Source organism: Dendrobates tinctorius, unplaced genomic scaffold, assembly GCF_039654945.1.
Source record: "Dendrobates tinctorius isolate UK_male_01 unplaced genomic scaffold, ASM3965494v1 ptg000039l, whole genome shotgun sequence".
NCBI lineage: Eukaryota > Metazoa > Chordata > Amphibia > Anura > Dendrobatidae > Dendrobates > Dendrobates tinctorius.
The window spans coordinates 24,027,396-24,047,081 of NW_027361707.1; positions in this window are offsets into that span (position 1 = coordinate 24,027,396).

Below are 19,686 nucleotides of genomic sequence, written 5' to 3' on the forward strand. Positions count from 1 at the left end.
TAATTAAATAAATTGTTAAACAGTAACACCATACAAAATTCCGAAATTGATTTTTTTTGTTGTTGCAATGCTGCAAAACATCTAATAAGTGGTATTGTATCAATAAAAATAAGACCTAACACGGCTCTATCAACTCAAAGTGAAACTTTATGAGTCTTGGAAAAAGGTGACACGATAATTTTTTTTTTTTACAAATTTGCTATTTTTTTCACCATTAAACAAATAAAAATGAATAAGATAATAAAAATGGACCAGTTTGGTATTGCCGTAATTATACTGACGAGGAGAACCATAATGTCAGGTCATTTTACCATACAATGTACAATGTTAAGTTAATTTCCTGAAAAAAAAAACCAATGCCAGAATTGCATCTTTTTGTAATTTCAATGCACTTGAATTTTTTCGTTCTTATGTCCCAGTATAGTATGTGGTAAAATGAATGGCGTCATTGAAAAGTACAATTCTTTCCACCCCACCTCACCAAAAAATAAAAAATAAAAAAGCCCTAATATGTCTATGGATAGAAAAATAAAAAAGTTATGGCACTTGAAAGAAAGCGAGAAGAAAACAAAAATGAAAAAACAGAAATTGGATTAAAACGTCAAAATATAAATGTATATAACCCATGAGGTTACAACCAGAAAGAGAGAAAATTGAAACTGCAAAACTGAGGTTCTTCAGTTGCCACAGTTATCACAAAAAGATGCAATAAAAAATAAATCAAACATTGGCAACCTAAAATGGTATCAATACTAACATCTGCACGCTATGCAAAAAAAAAACCCTCACACAGCTCCGCTCCATTGACAGAATAATATAAAAGATAGGAATCCCAAAAAAATGATGGCACAACCAGTTTTTTTCACTCCTACAATGATAAAAAAATCATTATAAATTTGGCAACCACCATAATTATAAGACCCGTTGGAAGCTCAGGAAGGCTCAAAATGGCATGTCGTCCATTAAATGTCCAAGGCTCTCCTGCATCCATGTTTTAATCTTTGTTGAGTAAAGGATACGTCAAGGAGTGGTGAGTAGAGATGAGTGAATTTGTTCGGATTTGGTTCCGAATATGATCAGAATCAAATATTGTTTTTTCAATATTCGTCGAACACAGCCGAACGTCATTAGAGTCAAAGGGAGTCGAAATTAGCGAATATGTTCGGAACCGATCATAAGACATACATTCGTCACGAATAGAGTTGAGCGAAACGGGTCGAAAAAATTCAAAAGTCGCCGACTTTTGGCAAAGTCGGGTTTCATGAAACGAAACCCGACCCTAGGATGAGGTCGGCCACGAGGTCGGCGACTTACGCGCCAAAGTCGCGTTTCAAAAGTTTGTTTTGCGCTCTTTTTCAGCCAATCAGGATCCACGGACACTGTGGGCAACGTGATGACATAGGCACGGGTCACCACCATCTTTCAGAAGGGCATGCAAGTGATTGGCTTGCTTTGGTGGGCGTCACAGGGGGTATAAAAGGGCGTGCACGCCGACCGCCATCTTACTTCTGCCGATCTTAGTATAGGGAGAGGTTGCTGCTGATTCTGTAGGGAGAGCGTTAGGCAGGGAAGAAGACAAAAAAACTGCTTCTGCTGCTAGTGATTTGGCCTGCACAACACACCAGTCACTGTGTGTGCAGTGCAAGGGGAGGCTATATAGTGGTGTATCAGTGGTGTTGGTTGTTGGGCTGCCTTCTAAGGCTTCCTGACATTCCTGCATTGCTGTTTACTCACTGCTCCGCAAACTGCTTTTTTAAAAGCAATCCCAATTTTTTTTTTTTGTCCTGCTGAGAAGAAAAAAAAACTGCTTCTGCTGCTAGCAATTTGGCCTGCACAACACACCAGTCACTGTGTGTGCAGTGCAAGGGGAGGCTATATAGTGGTGTATCAGTGGTGTTGGTTGTTGTGCTGCCTTCTAAGGCTTCCTGACATTCCTGCATTGCTGTTTACCCACTGCTCCGCAAACTGCTTTTTTAAAAGCAATCCAATCTCCCTTATCCTCTAGTCACTTTTGTCACAGCTGTGCCATCGAGCCTGTCACATAGCGCTCAGATATCAGTGGGCCTCACACAATCCAAAAGTGTCCAGTGTCCAAAAGTGTGTGCAGAGATTCAAAATCTCCCTTATCCTCTAGTCACTTTTGTCACAGCTGTGCCATCGAGCCTGTCACATAGCGCTCAGATATCAGTGGGCCTCACACAATCCAAAAGTGTCCAGTGTCCAAAAGTGTGTGCAGAGATTCAAAATCTCCCTTATCCTCTAGTCACTTTTGTCACAGCTGTGCCATCGAGCCTGTCACATAGCGCTCAGATATTCATTGGGCCTCACACAATCCAAAAGTGTCCAGTGTCCAAAAGTGTGTGCAGAGATTCAAAATCTCCCTTATCCTCTAGTCACTTTTGTCACAGCTGTGCCATCGAGCCTGTCACATAGCGCTCAGATATCAGTGGGCCTCACACAATCCAAAAGTGTCCACTGTCCACAAGTGTGTGCAGAAATTCAAAATCTCCCTTATCCTCTAGTCACTTTTGTCACAGCTGTGCCATCGAGCCTGTCACATAGCGCTCAGATATCAGTGGGCCTCACACAATCCAAAAGTGTCCAGTGTCCAAAAGTGTGTGCAGAGATTCAAAATCTCCCTTATCCTTTAGTCACTTTTGTCACAGCTGTGCCATCGAGCCTGTCACATAGCGCTCAGATATCAGTGGGCCTCACACAATGCAAAAGTGTCCAGTGTCCAAAAGTGTGTGCAGAGATTCAAAATCTCCCTTATCCTCTAGTCACTTTTGTCACAGCTGTGCCATCGAGCCTGTCACATAGCGCTCAGATATCAGTGGGCCTCACACAATCCAAAAGTGTCCAGTGTCCAAAAGTGTGTGCAGAGATTCAAAATCTCCCTTATCCTCTAGTCACTTTTGTCACAGCTGTGCCATCGAGCCTGTCACATAGCGCTCAGATATCAGTGGGCCTCACACAATCCAAAAGTGTCCAGTGTCCAAAAGTGTGTGCAGAGATTCAAAATCTCCCTTATCCTCTAGTCACTTTTGTCACAGCTGTGCCATCGAGCCTGTCACATAGCGCTCAGATATCAGTGGGCCTCACACAATCCAAAAGTGTCCACTGTCCACAAGTGTGTGCAGAAATTCAAAATCTCCCTTATCCTCTAGTCACTTTTGTCACAGCTGTGCCATCGAGCCTGTCACATAGCGCTCAGATATCAGTGGGCCTCACACAATCCAAAAGTGTCCAGTGTCCACAAGTGTCTGCAGAAATTCAAAATCTCCCCTGTCCTATAGACACCTTGTACCTTGTTTTACATTACTATATAGTTTGTTGGATTTTGTCTACATTTCTACCAAAAATGAGGAAGGCTGGTGGAAGAGGCCGTGGAATTGGGCGGGGGTTGGCAGCTGGTAATGATGGTGTTGGTGGTGGATCTGATGGTAGTGGCAAGAGCAAAATAGGACCGAATGCAGGAGGTGCTGACCCTGCGTCATCGTCTGGCTACATAATGCCTCGAACGCTTAGTTTTCTAGGAGTTGGCAAACCGCTTTTAAAGCCAGAGCATCAGGAAAAAGTTTTGTCTTACATTGCTGACTCAGCCTCCAGCTCTATCGCCTCCTCTTCTTCAGTTGTAAAAAGTAAAAGCACTGAGTCGTCATTGGAGGCTCATGTTCATGAACCACACCTTTCCTTGAGTCCTTCACCCCAACCAAGATTGAAGGATGACGCAGGCCATACTACTGATTACTCCATGGAGCTGTTTTCACATACCATGCCTGGATTATCAAGTGAAATGGTGAATTACCCAGGCCAAGATGAATCTGACATGGAGTGCACTGATGCACAGCCGCTGATGGATGATTCTGCTGGTACATTCACTCAGAGCACTACATTGTCCTCGCAGTGTACAGAGCCAGATTCTGACCCTGATGAGACTTAGGTGCCCCTTCCCACACACTATACCACCATACACGGTGACACAGAGGAAGGTGCACATGACATAGAAGAGGAGGTGATGGATGACCCAGTTGTTGACCCAGATTGGCATCCATTGGGGGAAGAGGGTGCTGCTTCCAATAGCTCAGATGAGGAGCATACACAGCAGACATCGACATCGCAACAGCTGTTATCTGGCAGGCCCGGAGCACTCCAAAGACAGGTTCCAAACATCAAAAGAGTTGCTGGACAGCTTGTCCAGAGGGTCAAAAGATCACAGCGTGCTAGGCCGCAAAATGTCTGCCAAAGTAGGAAGAGTGCAGTGTGGCACTTTTTTGACCAAAGTCCTCATGATCAGGCCAAGGTTATCTGTAAGAAGTGCGCAAAGACCTTTAGCCAAGGGAAAAATCTGAAAAATTAGAATACCAGTTGCATGCTTAGACATTTAACCAGCATGCACTTGCAAGCGTGGACACAACACCAAACCTCAAGTGCCACAGTGCAACTGATCACAACGAAGGTAGTCAGCAACGCTACATTGTTTCCCCCACTGTAAGCCCACCGGTTAGCACAGCAGCAAATGTTGAGGTGTCGTTGCAAGACCACAGCAGTCAGGGAATCCCACTGTTATATCAACGAAAGACTGATTCTAGGCCATCAGAAAGAACACCAACTCCATCACCATCATCAACCCTCTCTCAGTCCGCCCTGTCCACCGCTACTTCCACCATATGCAGCTCTCAAGTCCAGCTCACCCTCCCAGACACTATGAGTAGGTCAAGAAAGTACTCAGTCTCTCATCCGCGTACACTGGGTTTGAACGCCCACATTGCCAAACTAATCTCGTTTGAGATGATGCCCTTTCGGTTGGTGGAAAGCACAGCTTTCCGCGAACTCATGGCCTATGCAGTACCACGCTATGACCTACCCAGTCACCACTTCTTCTCTCGCAAAGCCATCCCAGCCCTCCACCATCATGTGAAAGACCGCATTGTCCATGCACTCAAGCAGTCAGTGAGCGGAAAGGTGCACCTCACAACTGATGCATGGTCCAGTCGGCATGGCCAGGGCCGTTACGTGTCCATCACTGCGCACTGGGTTAATGTGGTGGATGCAGGGTCCACAGGGGACAGCGGTGGTGGGACAGTGCTGCCTAGCCCACGGTATAGGAAACAGTTGGCTGTAGGCGTTCGACCCTCCTCCTCCTCCTCCTCCTCCAGAAGCGAAAGCTCGTCCACAGAGCGCAGTCGTACGAGCACTCCATCTGCAGCTGCCACTGTTGCACACGATGTTTCCCCCTATCGAGCAGCTAGTGGAAAGTGTCAGCAGGCTGTGTTGCAGATGATGTGTTTGGGAGACAGACACACCGCCGAGGTGCTGGCCGAGTACTTGAAGCGACAAACTGAGTCATGGCTGGGCAGTGTACATCTTGAGGCAGGCAAGGTAGTTAGTGATAACGGGCGTAATTTTGTGGCAGCCATAGCCCTTTCAAAACTCAGCCACATACCTTGCTTGGCTCACACCTTGAACCTGGTGGTGCAGTGCTTCCTCAAAAATTATCCGGAGTTAACAGCCCTGCTCCAGAAGGTGCGAAGACTGTGCGCGCACATCCGCCGGTCGCCTGTACACTCCGTTCGTATGCAGAAGCTGCAGCGATTGCTCCACCTTCCCAACCACCGCCTCATTATCGACATTGCAACAAGGTGGAACTCCACGCTGCACATGGTGGAGCGGCTGTGCGAGCAGAGGCAGGCCATAATGCATTTGTGGGAGGATACACGGCCAGGCACTTTGAGAGCAGACATGGAGTTGACAGGTGTGCAGTGGTCGAAGCTGAAAGATCTTTGTAAAGTCCTTCAGTGTTTTGAGGAATGCACACGGCTGGTAAGCGCAGACGACGCCATCCTAAGCATGAGCATCCCACTTATGCGTCTGCTCATGCAAACTTTGACGCACCTTAAGGAGCAGGCGTCTGCAGCCAATGTTGATGAGGAGGAAGAGGAGGAGGGAATCCTTGATGACATTCAGCCATTGTCTGCTCAGGGACCTCTCCTGGACGAGGTGGAGGAAGAAGAGGAGGAGGAGGATGATGATGGGGATGATTACTTAGGGGAGGAGGATGCATCTCGTGGGGCAAGTGAAAATCTTGGCGTGGCAAGGTCTGGTACAGGGTTTGTGCGTGACTGGAGGGATGTGGATTTGCGAGAAAGTGCTCCTCCACCCAGCACTCGCAGTGCATCATTGACACCGGGAACATTGGCCCACATGTCAGATTATGCCTTGCGGATCCTAAAAAGGGACCCCCGCATTGCCAAAATGATGAACGATGACGACTACTGGTTGGCCAGCATCCTGGATCCACGCTATAAAGGCAAATTACAAAACATCATGCCACAGGAGAACCTTGACCTAATATTGGCTAATAAACAAGCAACTCTGGTAAATCGGCTGCTTGAGGCATTCCCAGCACACAGCAGCGGTGATGGTTCTCACACGAGCCGTACGGGCCGGGGGCAGCTTGGCAGAGGTGTTCGTGGTGCACACAGCAGAAGTGGCGTTGGAGACAGGGGTTTCATGACAATGTTGTGGACTGATTTTTCAAATACCGCTCACACAACTGGTAATACTGCATCGATGGAAAGTGACAGGAGACAGCAGTTGTCAACTATGGTTACAAACTTCTTTTCCTCCCATATCGATGTTCTCCCACACAGGTCATTCCCCTTTGACTATTGGGCCGCTAAACTGGACACCTGGCCTGAATTGGCCCAATATGCCTTACAGGAGCTCGCTTGCCCAGCTGCAAGTGTGCTATCAGAAAGAGTCTTCAGTGCAGCTGGATCAATCCTGACAGAAAAAAGGACCCGTCGGTCAACCCAAAATGTGGATGATCTAACCTTCATTAAAATGAACCACGCATGGGTTTCCAAGGATTTTGTCCCACCTTCCCCTGATGACACATGGGGTGACAGAAAAATGGCTTGCTTTGGTCCACCGCTTCCTGGTACTTCACCTATTTCGCCTTTTGCATCAGCTGAATGTCCAACATCAACATATGCCACTTTCTAAAACTCCCTAACTGTGCTGCCTCCCCCCCCATGGCCGGGGTCACCACCTACTGCACGACACCGTGCGAGTGCCGTTGCCCTGGACAGGTGGGTAGGCCGACTCTTGGGCGCGGGCACTGGCACAGGGTCCCTCATAGTGCAATCTAGTGTCTCTGACGGTGGTGGTGCATATATTTTGAATGTGTACGCTATCCATACATGTTATCCAGGGATACGGTACCCTTTCTAACCTTTGTGCAATCACATGCAATCCATACTGGGCCTAACACCGTCTGAGCCTGCCTCCTGAGACATATATTTTGAATGTGTACGCTATCCATACATGTTATCCAGGGATACGGTACCCTTTCTAACCTTTGTGCAATCACATGCAATCCATACTGGGCCTAACACCGTCTGAGCCTGCCTCCTGAGACATATATTTTGAATGTGTACGCTATCCATACATGTTATCCGGGGATACGGTACCCTTTCTAACCTTTGTGCAATCACGTGCAATCCATACTGGGCCTAACACCGTCTGAGCCTGCCTCATGCTGTATAGACATATATTTTGAATGTGTACGCTATCCATACATGTTATCCAGGGATACGGTACCCTTTCTAACCTTTGTGCAATCACGTGCAATCCATACTGGGCCTAACACCGTCTGAGCCTGCCTCATGCTGTATAGACATATATTTTGAATGTGTACGCTATCCATACATGTTATCCAGGGATACGGTACCCTTTCTAACCTTTGTGCAATCACGTGCAATCCATACTGGGCCTAACACCGTCTGAGCCTGCCTCATGCTGTATAGACATATATTTTGAATGTGTACGCTATCCATACATGTTATCCGGGGATACGGCACCCTTTCTAACCTTTGTGCAATCACGTGCAATCCATACTGGGCCTAACACCGTCTGAGCCTGCCTCATGCTGTATAGACATATATTTTGAATGTGTACGCTATCCATACATGTTATCCAGGGATACGGTACCCTTTCTAACCTTTGTGCAATCATGTGCAATCCATACTGGGCCTAACACCGTCTGAGCCTGCCTCCTGAGACATATATTTTGAATGTGTACGCTATCCATACATGTTATCCGGGGATACGGTACCCTTTCTAACCTTTGTGCAATCACGTGCAATCCATACTGGACCTAACACCGTCTGAGCCTGCCTCATGCTGTATAGACATATATTTTGAATGTGTACGCTATCCATACATGTTATCCAGGGATACGGTACCCTTTCTAACCTTTGTGCAATCACGTGCATTCCATACTGGGCCTAACACCGTCTGAGCCTGCCTCATGCTGTATAGACATATATTTTGAATGTGCACGCTATCCGTACATGTTATCCAGGGATACGGTACCCTTTCTAACCTTTGTGCAATCACGTGCAATCCATACTGGGCCTAACACCGTCTGAGCCTGCCTCATGCTGTATAGACATATATTTTGAATGTGTACGCTATCCATACATGTTATCCAGGGATACGGTACCCTTTCTAACCTTTGTGCAATCACGTGCAATCCATACTGGGCCTAACACCGTCTGAGCCTGCCTCATGCTGTATAGACATATATTTTGAATGTGTACGCTATCCATACATGTTATCCAGGGATACGTTACCCTTTCTAACCTTTGTGCAATCACGTGCAATCCATACTGGGCCTAACACCGTCTGAGCCTGCCTCCTGAGACATATATTTTGAATGTGTACGCTATCCATACATGTTATCCAGGGATACGGTACCCTTTCTAACCTTTGTGCAATCACGTGCAATCCATACTGGGCCTAACACCGTCTGAGCCTGCCTCCTGAGACATATATTTTGAATGTGTACGCTATCCATACATGTTATCCGGGGATACGGTACCCTTTCTAACCTTTGTGCAATCACGTGCAATCCATACTGGGCCTAACACCGTCTGAGCCTGCCTCATGCTGTATAGACATATATTTTGAATGTGTACGCTATCCATACATGTTATCCAGGGATACGGTACCCTTTCTAACCTTTGTGCAATCACGTGCAATCCATACTGGGCCTAACACCGTCTGAGCCTGCCTCCTGAGACATATATTTTGAATGTGTACGCTATCCATACATGTTATCCAGGGATACGGTACCCTTTCTAACCTTTGTGCAATCACGTGCAATCCATACTGGGCCTAACACCGTCTGAGCCTGCCTCCTGAGACATATATTTTGAATGTGTACGCTATCCATACATGTTATCCGGGGATGCGGTACCCTTTCTAACCTTTGTGCAATCACGTGCAATCCATACTGGGCCTAACACCGTCTGAGCCTGCCTCATGCTGTATAGACATATATTTTGAATGTGTACGCTATCCATACATGTTATCCGGGGATACGGTACCCTTTCTAACCTTTGTGCAATCACGTGCAATCCATACTGTGCCTAACACCGTCTGAGCCTGCCTCATGCTGTATAGACATATATTTTGAATGTGTACGCTATCCATACATGTTATCCAGGGATACGGTACCCTTTCTAACCTTTGTGCAATCACGTGCAATCCATACTGGGCCTAACACCGTCTGAGCCTGCCTCATGCTGTATAGACATATATTTTGAATGTGTACGCTATCCATACATGTTATCCAGGGATACGGTACCCTTTCTAACCTTTGTGCAATCACGTGCAATCCATACTGGGCCTAACACCGTCTGAGCCTGCCTCCTGAGACATATATTTTGAATGTGTACGCTATCCATACATGTTATCCAGGGATACGGTACCCTTTCTAACCTTTGTGCAATCACGTGCAATCCATACTGGGCCTAACACCGTCTGAGCCTGCCTCCTGAGACATATATTTTGAATGTGTACGCTATCCATACATGTTATCCGGGGATACGGTACCCTTTCTAACCTTTGTGCAATCACGTGCAATCCATACTGGGCCTAACACCGTCTGAGCCTGCCTCATGCTGTATAGACATATATTTTGAATGTGTACGCTATCCATACATGTTATCCGGTGATACGGTACCCTTTCTAACCTTTGTGCAATCACGTGCAATCCATACTGGGCCTAACACCGTCTGAGCCTGCCTCATGCTGTATAGACATATATTTTGAATGTGTACGCTATCCATACATGTTATCCAGGGATACGGTACCCTTTCTAACCTTTGTGCAATCACGTGCAATCCATACTGGGCCTAACACCGTCTGAGCCTGCCTCCTGAGACATATATTTTGAATGTGTACGCTATCCATACATGTTATCCGGGGATACGGTACCCTTTCTAACCTTTGTGCAATCACGTGCAATCCATACTGGGCCTAACACCGTCTGAGCCTGCCTCATGCTGTATAGACATATATTTTGAATGTGTACGCTATCCATACATGTTATCCGGGGATACGGTACCCTTTCTAACCTTTGTGCAATCACGTGCAATCCATATTGGGCCTAACACCGTCTGAGCCTGCCTCATGCTGTATAGACATATATTTTGAATGTGTACGCTATCCATACATGTTATCCAGGGATACGGTACCCTTTCTAACCTTTGTGCAATCACGTGCAATCCATACTGGGCCTAACACCGTCTGAGCCTGCCTCATGCTGTATAGACATATATTTTGAATGTGTACGCTATCCATACATGTTATCCAGGGATACGGTACCCTTTCTAACCTTTGTGCAATCACGTGCAATCCATACTGGGCCTAACACCGTCTGAGCCTGCCTCATGCTGTATAGACATATATTTTGAATGTGTACGCTATTCATACATGTTATCCAGGGATACGGTACCCTTTCTAACCTTTGTTCAATCATGTGCAATCCATACTGGGCCTAACACCGTCTGAGCCTGCCTCCTGAGACATATATTTTGAATGTGTACGCTATCCATACATGTTATCCAGGGATACGGTACCCTTTCTAACCTTTGTGCAATCACGTGCAATCCATACTGGGCCTAACACCGTCTGAGCCTGCCTCCTGAGACATATATTTTGAATGTGTACGCTATCCATACATGTTATCCGGGGATACGGTACCCTTTCTAACCTTTGTGCAATCACGTGCAATCCATACTGGGCCTAACACCGTCTGAGCCTGCCTCATGCTGTATAGACATATATTTTGAATGTGTACGCTATCCATACATGTTATCCGGTGATACGGTACCCTTTCTAACCTTTGTGCAATCATGTGCAATCCATACTGGGCCTAACACCGTCTGAGCCTGCCTCATGCTGTATAGACATATATTTTGAATGTGTACGCTATCCATACATGTTATCCAGGGATACGGTACCCTTTCTAACCTTTGTGCAATCACGTGCAATCCATACTGGGCCTAACACCGTCTGAGCCTGCCTCCTGAGACATATATTTTGAATGTGTACGCTATCCATACATGTTATCCGGGGATACGGTACCCTTTCTAACCTTTGTGCAATCACGTGCAATCCATACTGGGCCTAACACCGTTTGAGCCTGCCTCATGCTGTATAGACATATATTTTGAATGTGTACGCTATCCATACATGCTATCCAGGGATACGGTACCCTTTCTAACCTTTGTGCAATCACGTGTAATCCATACTGGGCGTGAGAACGGCTGGCGAGCTGTTAAGCAAGCTACAGCACCTGTCCAGACAAGTACAGGGATTCCCTAGCGAGGAGACTTATTTGATTGTTTTCAATGTTGGGACAGCAATTTTTGGGGAGCACTATACTCTGGAGAATGATAGATGGGCCCCACCATACACTGGAACATTCCAAAGGTGGACATCAGACACTGGAGCAGCATTTACAGGGCCCATTATACACTAGAGCATTAGAAATGGGGCCCATTATGTTTGGAGCATTATTTGGGCCCATAAGACAGTGGAGCTTCATCCATGGGGACCAACATATACTGTAGCATTATGTGGAGCTCATCATATACTGTTTCAAACATTATATGGGACCAATGATTCTGTATGGAGAAATAGATGGGCCTCGTCATGAGATGTAAAAAGTGAGGTATTTTTCATTGTACTATACCGCTATTTCTCTGCTGTATCGGAGCATGATGAGTCGTGGTATGTGTTAAAGGGGCGCTCTTTCGCCCAGGGCACATGAAAACCTGCAGCCAGCCCTCCCCCCCCACAACTTTAGCCAAATAACCCCCATTTTTCAGTGCGTAACCTGTATTATGAAATTAATTAAGGTTGACAAGCTTAAGAAAGAAGAATTGATGCTTTTGGCATTCAAATGGGCACTGTAGGTGTGTTTCCTGTCCTCCTCTCACTGCCGACTTTTATTCCCCATTGACTTACATTGGGTTTCGTGTTTCGGGACGACCCCGACTTTTCCCTATAATCGGACGATCTTGCTCGACCCGACTTTTGGAAAAGTTGGGTTTCACGATACGAAACGCGACCCTAAAAAACCAAAAGTCGCTCAACTCTAGTCACGAATATTGTTTGAATATGGCTCGAATATGTCAAAATCAGATTCGGGGACAAAATCTGAACAAATTCGCTCATCTCTAGTGCCACCTTTCTTTTTCTTTTTGCACACTTTGGATTGACTTTATTCTGGTGTTGAACCCAAGATCCCTATTGTCTGGTGAGATAACACGACCATATGTAAGGCCTCTTTCACACTTCAGTTTTTTACAATCAGTCACAATCCGCCAGGTTTTGAAAAAAAACGTATCCTCAATTTTTTTTTGAGGATCCGTTTTTTTCCCCATTGACTTGCATTAATGGCGGATTGTGACGGATTGCTGTCCGTTGCATCTGTTTTTTTTTGAGGATCCGCCAAAAGTTGCTGTCCGTCACGATCCTCAAAGATTTCAAAATGGAGCTTGTAACGTTTTTTTCTCTGGCGGATCCTCCAGACACTCATTTAACCCGAAATTCTTTCTGGGTGACTTTTTGGCGGATTTGAACTGATGCAAAAAACTGAAGTGTGAAAGAGGCCTAACTGGACATTGAGGTGGATTTATGATATATGGTTCCGGAATCTTTGCCATTTCTCTAAATTTGGTATTACCGTAATCCTACATTGTTGCCAGGTCATTTTTACTGCACAATGAATGCCATTGAAACAAAACTGAAAAAAAGTAATAATTGCATTTTTTGGGGGGTCACTTGGAATATTTATCGTGTTTTGCTGTACACTGTATAATAAAATGAATGGTGTCACTCAAAACTACAACTTGTTTTGCTAAACAAAAAAATAAAAGTGCAAAACAACTCTATATGTTTCAGGCTATACATTTGGGTTTCCAACATGATTAGGAATGTGTTATAAGCTTAGCAAACTATTTTTTTGGCAAAAAAATGATGGAGGGGCATTAGGAACCTAAATGTATTATGCTGATATAGTTGGCCCTTGTTCTAGAGATTGAGGTTCAAAGGGGAAGGAGTTTAGTGCATGTGCACAGGTTGTTTCTCAGTGGCGTCACCACTGCCCCTGACTCCTGTACCTTTTGGCAAGGTATCAACATTCAGTCAATAAAAAAAATATAGTAAGCTGTGTTTCACCATCACATAGAGGTGGACTCCTAGTGCAGATTAAAGCAGGGTTCGTCATTTCATGTCTGGTTAACATTACTGCTTACCACACTCCAAACCACCTGAGACAACATTATCCTAGTTCTTTTAGATATTTATCCAATTAGTGTAACAAATACAGTGGCAAGAGGTCAGACCAGTCTTGAGGTGTTTGGGGGGGGTCCACAGAGAAGCAGCAGGCTCCTTTCTCTACAGAAGCCTTTGCCTGTGCACTCTGAGGCCCTTGTCACTGAGCTCAATGATAATTGTTCAATGCGCTGACGATTTGAGGGGAAAATGGAAGTAATTCTGCAGGATTCCATTTGGGGAGTGTGGGGGTGAGGGAAAAAGGTGATGCCAAGTAATCACTAGCTGGGAAGCATGCAGTGGGAAGTGCTACAGAATCATGAGCTCCCAAGTAGTTCTGCAAATTCACCTGCTGAGAAAAGGAGGAAAGCTGCAGAATCAGGAGCTAATAAGCAGCGAGAGAGTTGCAAAGGAACAACACTCTGAGGAGTAGAGAAGACCGAGCCCAAACTGGAAAGTTCGTTGTTCATACCGGACTTCTAGTTCCCGAACACAGACTTCTTACTGTATGTCCGGTTTCCTGTTTGGATCTGGAAGTCTAATAAAGCATGTTGAAAAGCTAATTCTGCCTCTTAGTCTCAGCTCTTCCCATTTGCCAAGTGAGTTTATGGCGTTGATACCAGCTGTGTAATATCTGCTGACATCAAGCCCAGAGGTTAATAATGGAGAGGTGTGTATCAGAAAGTAAAAAAAATGCTTTTAAAAATATTTAAAAGTTTTTAAAAAAATTACTCCAATTGGGAAACGGCGTAATGAGAAACAAAATCAAAATACCAGCATTACATTTTTTCGTCGCCACGATACTGAATTAGAATTCAATAATAGGTGAAAAAAAGATTGTATCTATACCAAAATGGTATCATTAAAAATGACAGCTCGACACACAAAAAATAAGCCCTCACCCAACCCAAGATCATGAAAAGTGGAGATGCTACGGGTCTTGTAAAATGATGCAATTTTTATTTTTTTTAACAAGCTTTGTATTTTTTTTTCACCACTTAAAAATAACAGAACGTATACAGATTTGGTATCAACAAACTCGGAATGACCTGGAAAATAATAATGTCAAGTCAGCACTAGCATTTAGTGAACATGGTAGAAAAACAAAAACAAATTGTGGAATATTGTGGAATTGCACTTTTTTTTGCAATTTGACCGCACTTAGAATTTTTCCTCCATTTTCCAGTACACTATATGGCAAAATCAATGCTGTCGTTCAAAAATACAACTCGTCTCGCAAATAATCATGCCCTCACATGGCGTATTGATGAAAAAGAAAAAAGTTATAGTTCTGGAAAGAAGGGGAGCAAAAATGGAAAACCCAGAGTGGTGAAGGAGTCAATTGTACAAATCACTCCCCGACAATTACCCTTCTTTACTTATTTATTAACATAAAAAATCAAAGTATTCCTCACCTTTCCACCGCTAATCCATAATAATGAGGTCCCAAGACAATCCCCGACTTTGCTACATCCAGATGGTGTGATGAGCGATGAAATCAGTAATGTGACACTTCACCATGCCAGCCGGAAGACACTGAGCTTAGCATAAGAATGAGGCCACAGTGATGAGAGGGGATGTAATTAAGGTTACCGTGGGTCTCAGGCGGCGGTTCTCATGGTAAACTCCGTGTGAGCCGGCTTGTGAACTGCGGTAACCTTACTGTAAGGTCACCTGAGTTCATGGCAGCTGGATTTCACGCTATGTAGCACCAGTGCTGGGCTGACGAGCTTCCGTGAGTCTGGAAATCGAAACTCTGACACTCAATAGTCCGGCACTGGAGCTCCCGTGAGACCCGGCAGCTGTGAATTCAGGTAAAGCTTACCAGAGTTCACAGCTACCAGCTTTCTTGGCAACTGTGAATTCCACAAACTTCATGGGAACCTTTGAGGAACACTTTAAGGATTAATGGAGTTTCCACCCACTGAAAACCTGGAGGCTGTGAACCAAGATTTCCTTGGTTGTGTGTTTTACTGTACTTGTTAATAACCAAATGCTCAGGAGGAAGAAGTCTTGGTGACTTTGAAACGCGTTGGGAATAAACCATCATCTTTATCTCCAATACGCCTGGACATTCATTCTTCACAGCAGCGCGAATGATAACCACAAAAATCTTATTTTGAAAACCCATGTGGATAGAAAGAGATTATCTTTAGACAGTCTATTATTTTAAGGGTAGGTTAATTTTAACATTGAGAGATAGAATATAAAAATAAAAAATCCAGAAAATTACATTGTATAAATTATATACATTTATTTGCATTTTGCAGTGAGAAATAAGTTTTTGATTCCAACTGTTCGGGCACAGACACCGAACATGGACTTCTCCAGGAAGACTGTGTTACTGTTCGAGTTCGGCTGCCCAAACACCCAGTGTTTGCCATGCTGTCATGTGCATGACTGTGTGGCAAACACCGCTTCTGATCAGTGGTGAAATCATCCCTGCCAGTCAGAGAGCTACAGTTCCCACACTGTCAAAAGACAGTATGAGCTCTTAGCTGTGATTGGAGGTATAAAGTTTACCTCAGGTCACTTGTGTCAGCTGATGGGATAACTGCTCCCATGATCTAACATCTGCTGCTGCTAATTACAGTGAAAGCAGAATCGATGGATGGGAGTATTCATCAGCTGCTACTGCTCTGTAAATAAATAATTGAAAAAAAATGGTGCCGGTCCCCTCTATTTTTCATAACCAGCCAGGCAAAACTCACAGCTGGGGGCTGCAACCCTCAGCTGTCAGCTTCAACAAGGATAGTTATCAATAATAGAGGGGTCTCCATGCCGTATTTTTAATTATTTAAATAAATAATTTTAAAAAATGGCAGGAGTCCCCCCATTTTTGACAACCAGCCTTGCTAAAGCAGACAGCTGGGGGCTGACATTCTCAGGCTGGTAAGGGGCCATGGATATTGGCCCCCCAGCCTAAAAATAGTAGCCCACAGCTGCTCAGAAATGGCACATCTATTAGATTAGATCTTGACTGACGGTCGTCCGTCCCACATGTTTTTTGGCGGATCCGTCAAAATTTTAGCGTCTCCCGGGGATATGGGACAGACTCTGCAACGTTTTTTCTGAGCAACGGTCAGCTAATTTATATTGTGCATGCCAGGCAGATTCGCTGGAGCAGGGCTTTTAACCCCTGAATGGTGTTCCGGAACAGCCGTGCAAAGAAAAAAATGTCTCTCTCTCTCTTTCCAGGCCACGGTTCCTTTAAATTTCCCCTCCAGCAGATCCGTACACAACACAGATCCTGTAGCATCCGTTTAGCCCATGACGGAGGCGGATCTGTTTTTAACCACTGTGGTGGATTTGCCTCCCATCAAAATAACGGAAATGTGAAACAGGCCTAAGACACCTATCCATTACTAATCCTATAATTGTATGGCAAATAAAGACACAGCCAGAATAAAGTTCTTGATTAGAAATAAAGCAAAACACAGTTTTCCATTTTTATTTAAATGCCTAATTCCACCGAAACCCTCGTTCTCCTGTAATAAAACTAAAGTAAAAAAACAACAATATCCCTCACCTGTCTGTCGTTCCGTCCCACGCTGTAATCCATGTCTGGGGGAAAAACAGTTTTCAACCTGGACGGTGCCAAGATGTGACCATCCAGGCTGAGTGCCATTTGGGAATAAACTGCTGTGAATGCAGCCTCAGCGACTGGGGTGATGTCATGGAGGTTACTTCCTGTCAGTGAGGCTCCGTTACCAGCCAGGCTGAGCTGCCGTGACCTCGGTGAGATCGCCGCTTGCACTGCGAGAGTATTTTTCCCTGTGCGAGTGGGGATCTCATTGAGGTCACCGCAGTTCAGCCCAGCTGAGAACACAGCCTCAGTGACGTCACCCCTAGTCACTGACAATGTGCTTACAGCAGCTCATTCACCAGCGGTTCTCAGCCTGGATGGTTGCATCTTGGCTCGTCCAGTTTGAAAACTATTTCTCCCCTAGACATGGATTATGGCATGGGACAGAACAACAGACAAGTATGGTATATTGTTGTTTTATTTATTTAGTTTTATTACAGGAGATCAAGGGCTTCAGTGGAATTAGGCGAGGTCGTAAGTATGGTTTAATTAAGGTTATTTAAGGAGTCTATGTCATTTTTTCATTTAAAGAACTTTTTCTGGTGTCTGTGTTTTCTTACAATGTGGCTATGGGGTTAGTAATGGGGGTGTCTTATTGACGCCTCTCTATTACAAACCTTGTGGCTTGATGTCACCTGAAAATACAAAGGTGACATCAACCCCCCAACTATTACCTCACTTGCCACTGCTCCAGAGCAAGTGGGAAGAGCTGGACAAAGCACCAGAATTGGCACATCTAATAGCTGTGCCTTTTCTGGGCAGCTGCGGGCTGTTCTTTTTAGACTGGGGGCCAATATCCATCTACTGCCACACAAGCCAGGTGTGATCATTGTCCTGCAGCGTCAGACCACCACAGAATTGCCCGACTCCTGCTGCCACCACACTACTGGTAAGTATATTCTGACTAGAAGATGCACCCTCATTTCCCCAAAAAAAGTTGGGGGGAAAAGTGTGTCTTATAGTCCGAAAAATACGGTATTTCTTTGTCCAAACCATAAAAACACTGATGACCATATTTATGGTAAAATGGGACACATGGATGGCACACACTGATGACACTGGTACCAATTTTTCAAGTAACGTATTGTATATGGACATGTGAAGGAAGCCCTTGGGTTCTATATTTTTCATTCCCTCTTGGTTTTGGCTTACAAATACTGACGTAAAATCCTGACCAAATCCTGAAGCGGTGACGTGTTTCTATTATACTTTTCCTCTAATTGTCCTCACATGGTTTTGACTTACAAATTCTGATGTAAAGTACTGACCAAATACTGAATGTGTGAACATGGTCTAAGGCAGATTATTCTCTGTGCACACTGAAAGTGAAAGCATCTTCAGCTCCCGATTTGTCACTTGATGCTCATTCCTTTCAGCTGCCGTAATTCACACTGTTGCACTGTACAGGAAGTAATTGTCTATCTACAATATGGCTGCCACCACGTTAGCTTTTTAGAACGCTAAGAAATAAATAGCTGCAACATTTAAAGAATAAACTCAATATTTCTCTTCTACAGACTGATATCTAATAAAGGATGCTAAATCAAATACATGAGACATTTCCTTTAAGGGGAAAATTAAATAGCATAGTTAATCCTATAATAATTGCAATTTTTCGGAATAAACTCATTGCTCTTTTTTTTTATGCAGAAATAGACTGCAGCGAAGCCTCCAGACCATTTCTGGACGGCCTCATTCTTCACTGTTTGTAAAAGAGGTCATAATTTGTGGAAGGAATAAAAAATCTTTTAAAGCTTTACGCTCGAAATCCCCGGAGTGAATAGGATCCAGCGTAGCATAGATAATTTGTTTGCTTTGCAATTATTTTCCGTCAGTGGAGACAAATTGATTCATACTAGAAAACTGACTGTCACTGGAAGACAGCTGGCTCTCTAAACTGTAAAAGGGTTTGACTAGTTAAAGTGAGTGTTGAAACTCTGATATATGGCGTTTTACAAACTAGGTTGCGGGTAACTATAAGCTTTGATATAAGTGAGACACCATCCGTGTTTTTATGGGTCAGCCATGGCAATTTGAGAGTTAGGCATGCTCGGGTGGTCACCTTATCTCTAAATGCTTCCCTTTTTGAATTAAAGCAATCTAAAGATGCTCAAACAGCTTGCGTTCTATATTTGAGACGTCTTACATTGGCTATATAAATAGTTCCTTTAATGCCTTGTTAATAATTTATGGAAATGACTTAGTTTAAATGGGCCACATTTCACAGTCTCCTGCACTGTCATAGCTTATGTGTGCAAGTAAAGGAAAGAAAAGTTTTCGTTAAATCAGTATCACCATCTGTATTATCTTTCAGAATTTAAAGGATTGGAATGAAAAGAAAGACACTAGTTCTATATCATTTCCAAAACTTTCTAGCTATCTATAATATCTATTATCTATCTCATATCTATCTATCTAGAAAAGAAAACACAGCAGCACTCTGTATGAGCCAAGATACTGTAGAC